The sequence below is a fragment of the Penaeus monodon genome, unplaced genomic scaffold, assembly GCF_015228065.2.
Source record: "Penaeus monodon isolate SGIC_2016 unplaced genomic scaffold, NSTDA_Pmon_1 PmonScaffold_1976, whole genome shotgun sequence".
In the NCBI taxonomy this organism is placed as follows: Eukaryota; Metazoa; Arthropoda; class Malacostraca; order Decapoda; family Penaeidae; genus Penaeus; species Penaeus monodon.
In genome coordinates, this window is record NW_023649437.1 from 20,001 (window position 1) to 30,000 (window position 10,000).

Below are 10,000 nucleotides of genomic sequence, written 5' to 3' on the forward strand. Positions count from 1 at the left end.
TACGTATGTATATTACATAATATATAGGGTATGTGTGGTGTGTGTGTGTGTGTGTGTTGTGTAGTGCGTCGTCGTGTGCTGTGCGGTGCGGTGAGTGCGTGTGCGTGGCGTGTGCCTGTGCCGTGCCTGTGCCTGTGCCTTGGCCTGTGCCATGTGCCTCGTGCATGTGCCGTGCCTGATGCATGTGCCTGTGCGTGTGTGTGTGTGCGCGTGTGTGTGCGTGTGTGCGCGTCTGTTCGCGTCGCTTACTCTCCGTGTGCCGGCGTGTGGCGTGTGTGTGTGTGTGTGTGGTGTGTGTGTGTGTGTGGGTGTGTGTGTGTGTGTGTGTGTGTGGTGTGGTGTGTGTGGTGTGTGTGTGAGGTTAGGATGGCAATTTCTAAGTGCAGGGTGGAAAAGTTGCAAGCTATGTGGTATTAGCTGAACTGCTAAGTGGGGGTGCGCCTATTGGATTGGCCTTGCCAGGTAGTTGGAATGCCCATATAGTACCGTGCCCCGACTGTTTGAGGGATGTGAGTCATCCCTCTTTGGAAGGGAAAAGGGATCATTGGGCTAAAGCAATCTTGTGGCATTACACTGCTCAGTATGCCAGGCAAGGTTTTTCCCCACGTTCTTCTGAAACAGATCACAATTACCTACTAAGCATCAGAGACTTGATTCAGTGTGGATTCACTCCTGACAAGTCCACATTAGACCATATCATAAAGTTCAAGTAAGGTGGAACACCGACAACGGACATGAGTTCGGTCGCTAGGCGCTTGCAGCCTAAATTGACTTCAAGAAGGCGTTGACTCGGTGCATCAAGATTGCTATAGGATATTCTGTGACCTAGGGAATTGACACAGATCTTGGTAATAGCAAGGCCTATTATACCAGTACTGAAAAGTGCTGAAAAGTGTGGTGGGGGCCTGTCAAAACTTCTTCTCTGTTAATTATGGGGTGAGGCAAGGCTGTATCCTTGACACCAACACTTTTCAACACCTTGCATGGCCTGGATAATGGGCAGAGCTATTATCAAATGTCAGTTGTGGCGCAACATGGGAACAATATACAGGTCTCAGCCCGTGACTTTGCTGATGACGGTGCTATCTATAGTCATGGTGCAATGATCCCTGATGCATTTGGCATGATGTGAACCAATGAGCCTAGAGGTAGTCTCTCGGTCTCTAAACCAAGACAAGATTCAGGACTTCGGTGGCCTCTGTTAGGGATGATCGAGACAAAGGAAGTCCGTAAGGACGATTGGTTCTAGCAATTCAGAGCCATGAACTCGATCAACAAGAGCTTTTGGAGATGTTTTCAGTACCATGCAGAAGGACCAAGCTCTGAGTCTTCAAGGCCTTGATTACTGCCAGTTTTGCTTTATTGTAGTGAAAGCTAGGACTTATTCAGTGGAGGTTGGAGTGGGAGTCTTGACGCTTTTCGTAAATTCTTTTGGCTGGTCATGGGGTAAATTGCAGGACACATGTGTCAACCAAAAGCTACCACCGTGAAAAGGGGCAATAGGACAGTGTTGCTTGCATAATCCTGGGATTGCCAAAACTCTATATGGCTATATGTGCACTAGCTCATTTCCCTGTGGATGACCCTGCCCATCAAGATTGTTTCTTTGCGAGACAAACCTGGGATGGAGGAGGCCTGTGGGAAGACCCAGGAGGTCATGCTGGTCAGCTAGACGAGACTGTTGGGGGATTTAGAGAGGGCCGAGGGATGCCTGGAGGACTCACTATCAGGGGACCCTCAGGCTGGAAGCGAAGGGTGGAATGCGCAATGCGCCCCAGTCAGATTAGCCCCTTGATGGTGATGAGGTGCTGATGATACATGTCTGTCTGTCCTGTCTGTCTATCTATCTATCTATCATCTTATCATCTATCTATCTGTTGTCTGGCTGTCTGCTGTCTGTCTGTCTGTCTGTCTGTCTGTTGTCTGTCTTATGTATGTATGTATATATGTATGTATGTATGTATGTATGTATGTATGTATGTATTGTAGATCTGTATATATGTATGTATGTATGTATGTAGTAGGGATGTATGTATGTGGTATGTATGTCTGTATGTATGTAGGTATGTATGTATGTATGTATGATACATGCATATGTAATATATATATATAATGATATATATATATAATATGTATATCGATATATATATATCATATATAATTATACATATATGCATATATAACATATTTATGCATATATATACATAACATACATATATATACATACATATGTAACATATATCATACATTACATATATATATATATACATATATGCCAAAATACTAAGCGTGGTATGCAATAAAATAAACATGAATGGTAAACAAGTTTGCCAAACATGTTTGTTTTGGCTGTGCCACATTCAAAAAGAATACTCTAATATTAACTGACATAACGAAACATTGGACTTTTTCGCCCATTACTTCTAAAGGTCTGAATAAGCCATGGTCGACATTATATAGGTATGCACACATGTTATAATATGTTTTAAAATGTAGTGCACTGTGAAGGGAGCAAAGTGATCCAATACTCACGTGTTATCAAATATACCAGAAACTCATATAAGCAGTCGCGGCTATTCGTAGCTGGATTTAATGGTAAAAATCCTACATTTTTGACTGAAACAGATAATCTGGTGGTAGCATCATTTCATACTGTAGTCAACAATTTACAAAACAAACTGTAAGGATATAGAGTGCAATTAAGAGCGCAAATGGAAATATAACTTAATTAAGGGGCCAGGAGGTAATATTAAGGATTCCTTTATCCTGATAAATCTTTAAAGTAGCTCATGGAAAATCACTCTAAATGTAGGAAAACCATAATGTGTGCATATGTTTATGATTAATATGCATAACATTTTAACATAGATAATATATATATCTATACTATATATATATATATAGATATATATATATATATAAATATATATATAATATATATTATATAGAATATATAATATATCATATAAATACATAAATATAAATATAAAGATAAAATAATAAATATAAATATATATGATGTATGTATGTATGTATGTATGTATGTACTTGTATGTATGTATGAGTATGTATGTATGTATGTATGTATTGATATATATATAAACTATATATATAATATATATATATATATATAATATATATATATATATACATATATACATAATATTGACTATATGGCTGCCAGGGAAAATGCATAAATAATGAGGAAAATATGTGTCATTTTTTTTCTGCACACAGATGCTCGCTAGTGTTTAGCCACAAGGAGTAATGACTAGCTAGGTAACTTACTAATTTAACCTTTCCTTGAAGGCAGGAAAAACATTATTTTTCCTATTGCCATGAAATCGATGGTGATATCTTTTAACCATTGCTGACGGGCTTTGGCATGTATGTGCATACATTCCACGTGTTACTTTATAATGAATTTAAACATAGATAAGCTACACTTGTACTAAGTCACCAATGAGCCAAATATAAAGTTACTGCCTGTCCGCCTGTTACCGATTTTCCTTGATTTATCAAAAATATTTTACAATTATCTTATTTTGTTGTTACTAGTGTTAACAACATTATAGTAAATATAATGTCTTAATTACTACAGTACAAATACATTTTACACACAACCCTTATATACATAAATACACATGCATCTATAACATACATATACACAATATACATAAAATATACACTTATGTACAATATGTATCCATACAACATATAGGAACATTACATATACATATATATGCACACAAATATACATATATGCATACATATTACACTATCTGCATACATCTATACATATATATATATATAGATATAATATATATAATATATTATGTCTACACATATATATACATAATGCATACATATAATACCATGTATATGCATACAATCTATTACATGTATATTCATACATCTATACATGATATCAGTACTTATGTACATATAATGCATACATATTATAAAAAAAAAAACATATAGACACTATACTATATACACATATATGTACATATAAACACATATATACTCATACACATAATACATATACATATGTATATACATACATCAGAACATATAGACATATTACATCATATACATATACACATTTTTTATACCTATATAACATACACAAACATATGTATACATACATGAATATTACATACATATAACATGTATACTCTAACAATTATATACACATATCATGCATACATACACAAATAAAATGGCAGATATACATATTTATATGCATATATTATATCACACTTATAGATATTACCATATACACTATATTATACAAGATACACCTATATACATACATTCTAGAATATATATATGCATACATACATGTATATGTAACATATATACAATTGCATGCATATATATACCTATATTAGCATACGATATATATGAAAACATATATAAAGACACAAACATTATATATTATACACAATATACATACAGATACACAATATACTAAAATATATTACACATATATAACATACAGATACACACTATATTACATACAACATATATAGTACAATATATGCCAACATATATGTATAATCATAATATACAATATGCATACAGATATATACATATATATCAAAACATATATATATACATACAATATACATATACACATACATACATAATATATAAATACAAATACATACACATGTATTATACAGACAGATACACAATATATATTACAATATACCATACTCATGTGTATTATACATGCAATACCTATAATACATATTCAGGTAACATACATCATATAATATACGTATATTACATATACCCACATTAATGCATATATAAATACATATTACACATATACATACAATACTAGTATATATATAGATTATATAGATATTATATATAGATACATAAACCTAACATTGCTTCACTATACATATACAATGAATTTAAACATATATATTTATACATAATTTATACAAATACATATATATATAATATATAAGATATATATATTAACAATATATATAAATATACTATTATAAATATGCATTGCTTTATATAAATATAGATATATGATATATACTATACTAGATATATCATATATACACTATATAAATAAAATAGCTGTTATAGTACCATAACTTATATATACTATTATACTATAAAAAGTATATATAAAATATTAATACTATATATATAATATTATATATTATAAAGTATCTATATATATATAAATACAATATATACATATATACATATATACATCTATATAATATATATACCATATATATACATATATACATATAATACATATATATGTATATGTATATATATGAATATATATATATATATAATATATATTATATATATATAGATATATGTATGTTTGTGTTAAATATGTATATGTTTACGTTATTGATGTGTATATATTATATGATACGTTATATATGTAAATGCAATATCTATACATACTAGATTACTACTATATACATATGTATTATATATACATATGTATATATACATATACAATATATATATACTATACACATGCTATATATATACTATACAAATGCTATTTATATACTATACACATGCTGTTTATATACTATACCATGCTATATATACTATATATCATAATATATATATAGATATATATATAATATATAGATATATATTAGATATAGTATATATTTAAGTGTGTGTGTAGTGTGTGTGTGTATAGAGAATATTTTATACTGTATATATTACTGCCACGACAGACTATTAGATAAACTATATAGAAGTTATAATATTAATAGGTATCTATGATAGTAAATATATAGTATATGTATAATATAGAGCATATATCTGAGATATTAAAGATATACTATAATATAGATATGAGATATGATATACTTGATATTTAACAACATATAGTATAGGATTAGATACACGATATCCATATACACATAAATACATATATATATATAAACACACAATACCTACATACATTACATATATAAACAATAGTATCTATACATAGATACTAACATATATATCCATATACATATAATACACAGATATTATTACTTGATAGAATACAACATATCCACATATACTACCTGTATATACTGTATATACTATATATATTATAATATAACTAATAAAATAAATACTATACATTTCTATGTATATATACTACATATATATAGATATATAACTTAATATATACATTTTATACATATAAATTGCATGATACTATATATACAGTACATATTATACATATAGATACAACATCATATAGATACACATAAATAACATATATATATATATATATCTATATTATAATATATATATTATATATATATATAACATATATATATATATGTGTGTGTGATATGTATATGTATATATGTTATATATATATATATTACATATAATTATAGATATATATTAGATATAATATATATATAATATATATATCTGTGTGTGTGTATAGTATATGTATATGTATGTATATATATCTATATATAGATACAATCATATTATATATATATATATTAATATATATATATATAATATATGTAAGTAGATATATAGTTATGCAAAGGGGTAATAATAGTATATATTACATTTACCATATATACATATATACACATTATATATACACTGTGTATATATATATATATATTATATATTAATATGTATATATTATGTGTATAATGTATTATATGTAAATGTATATATACTATATTATACTTGCATAAACTAATATATACTACCATATATAATATATATATATATTATATATAGATATATAGATATATATAAATTAAAAAGTATATGTATACAATATATAACTATACATATAAAGAAAAGACACATATATCTGACACATATAGCATACACATATATACACACATATGTTATAAAATACATATATATACATACATAGATAAAAAAAAATATATATATATTTATATATATATATATATATGATACATACTAGATATATGCACATCTATAAATATGATATCATATACAATAATATATACATACACATGCTGAATGGATTACCATAAAAGTTACCACCGGCAATCTCGTGGAAAGGAACGGGACCATACCATGTACTCCACGCCAAGAGCATCCAACATGAAAACTACATTAAGTATCATGCTGTGACCCACGGCGGCTCAGACATGAACCTACTGTTAAAGAAGAGAAGATACACAGCTAAGATCATATACTTTATAGATATTAAATATATAAGATGATACGTATATATACATATACCATGTATAAACTTTATTATAAATATATAATTACCTATTTATGACTATTAGAATAGATAGAGAGTATAGATAGATATTAGATATATAATATATTACACACATATGACAGAGATATATACATAGAGAGAGATACAGATACATGTACATACATATATACATATACAAGATACATAAACAGAGACTTACATATATATAGACATAATATACCTTATATTATATATTAACTACATATATATATACATATACACTACATATACAGATGAGATAGACGTAGATAAATAGATCACATAGACATAGGGTCAAAGGTGTGGCGATATGTGGGTGAGTGTGAGAGTGGGAGTGAGGGAGGGATGGAGTGAGTGAGGGAGGGGAGTGGAGGGAGGGAGTGAGGAGTGAGGATGAGTCAGGGACGGGAGGGAGGATGTGAGTGAGCGCGTGAGGGAAGGGATATGTATGTCTGTAGATGTGGGGAGGATGTAGAGATTGGAGGGATATATGTATGGATAGATAGGGACGGAGAGATATGTAGGATTAGAGATGGAGGTATAGATAGCTTGCCGAGATAGGCTGGGAGATATAGGCGGGGAGAGAGATGCCGGGGATAGAGAGGCAGGGAGGTAGAGGTATGGAGAGGTAGCAGGTAGAGGGATATGGGGTGAGTATGAAGGGAGGGGGACAGGTATGGCTGTGGTACATGGAGGGAGGGTTATAGGGAGGTATGTGGAGATGGAGGAGCGGGTATAGGTATGTAGGGGATAGGGAGGGAGGGGGAGATGTAGGGTAGGGGGATAGGGAGGGGATGTTATAGGTAGGGAGTTTGAGAGGAGGGCATGTGGATGCGTATGGGGCTACAGGAGATAAACAGGATGAGAGAGGAGAGAGAGAGAGATAGATAGAATGAAGATAGAGAGAGATATAGATATATTATTATGAGATAGAGTATAGATAGAGATAGTAGATGATATAGATAGGATTAGAATATGAGAGAGAGGGAGATCGATATATATATATATAGATATATATATATATATAGATATATGTGAAACAGGAATACAGCCACTGTAAAAAAAAGGTTTATATTCGGCTGAGAGGAAACTTGTGAAGAGTTGAAATGTCACAAATATTGTCATTTTTTACACTGGCTGTTTTTTTTTTTTCATGCTTGGGGTACACATGTACTGGGTATGGTGGGCAAATAGACAGAGATAGAGATAGAGAGATATATATATAAGAGGAGATAGAATACGAGAGAGAGAGGAATAGAGAAGAGAAGAGAAGAGATGAGGTAGAGAGAGAGAGAAGAGAGAGAAGAGAATAGAGAGGAGAGAGAGAGGAGAGAGAGAATAGAGAGAGAAGCGAAGAGAGAAGGAGAGAGAGAGGAGAGAGAGAGAGACAGAGAGAGAAATAGAGATAGAGAGAGAAGACAGAGAGAGACAGGAGAGTAAAACATGCGATAGAGAGATATAGAGAGATAGAGAGATATCGAGAGAGAGATAGGATGATAGGAGATCTATATATAGTATAGAGAATAAGATATAGAGATATATATAGATATATCTAATATATATATAGTCTGATATATATTATATGATATATATATAGATTATATTAGAATATCGAGAAGATATATTTAGATATAGATATATATATTAATATATATATATATGTAGATATATATTATATATATAATATAATGATATATATATTATATCATATATATATCTATATATATATATATATATATACATATATATATATTATATACTATATAGTCATTCGGGGGAATAAATGAAAGTTTCATAACTCATCCTGTAGAACATAAACCTGCCTTAGAAAAAAAACAAATGACACCATAAGATATGTAATCATGTTTTTGTGCTTCAAGGGTTGTACACTTTTTTGTGCTAATCCTTTATATTTTTTGTCTTAATACTGAAAAAGACAGAATCATTTGTTGCCGAAATGGGGTAAGAACTGAATAGGGGCAAAAAAATAAAAGGCTGAAAAATCCTCTAAATTTAAATTACTTGGATTCTAATAGAGTTCATAGCGAGAATTTGCTCTAAGAATCACTAAAACAAGCTGAATTATTTGAAAAATTGGCAACATTTGCCTGTAGGGAAAAAAAGGACCATTTTGGGGTAAAAAAAATAACGTGGGGAAAAAATGAAGGGGAAATAAGACCTAGTACTAGTCAGATCCATTCTGTTACTTAAAATTAAACTAACAGAGCCCTTCCTTTTAAGACGAAGAAAGAAGACAGGCATTGCATCTACATCAGGAAAATGAAAATCCTTTTTTGATTTCTGGGAGAACAGGTCCATAAAAATAGTAATGTGACTCTACTACTTAAATGTCTGGTTAATGGTCTTTCGCACCATGTCCGTCATGTGGGTTACACTAAATGCATTTTGGTGAAGGGAAGTCAACTTCCACCTTTTCAATGTCATCGGCGTCATCGTCATTTGTAAAGTATTAGTCAACCTTACCCCAATAATATTTTAACTTGGGATCAGTGTAAATACAGCATAATATTTGTTCACAGAATCACACTCAAGCTTAGCATCTATCATGATTAGTGCCAGATCTATTGTTGTCAGACTTCTCTCTATTTATCGGGCTTGGAACCAGCACTGACTTAGGCTGGCTTGCCCAACCAGTGGCTAGGTAGGCAATCGAGGTGAAGTTCCTTGTCCAAGGAAACAACGCGCCAGCCGGTGACTTGAACCCTCGAACTCGGGATTGCC

At 31.0% G+C, this 10,000-nt stretch overlaps 1 pseudogene; it reads right to left on the reverse strand.

Annotated features, from left to right (window-relative positions):
- LOC119569914 overlaps positions 1-184 on the reverse strand; it is a 15,648-nt pseudogene extending 15,464 nt beyond the window's left edge.
- Positions 185-10,000: the final 9,816 nt, after the last annotated feature.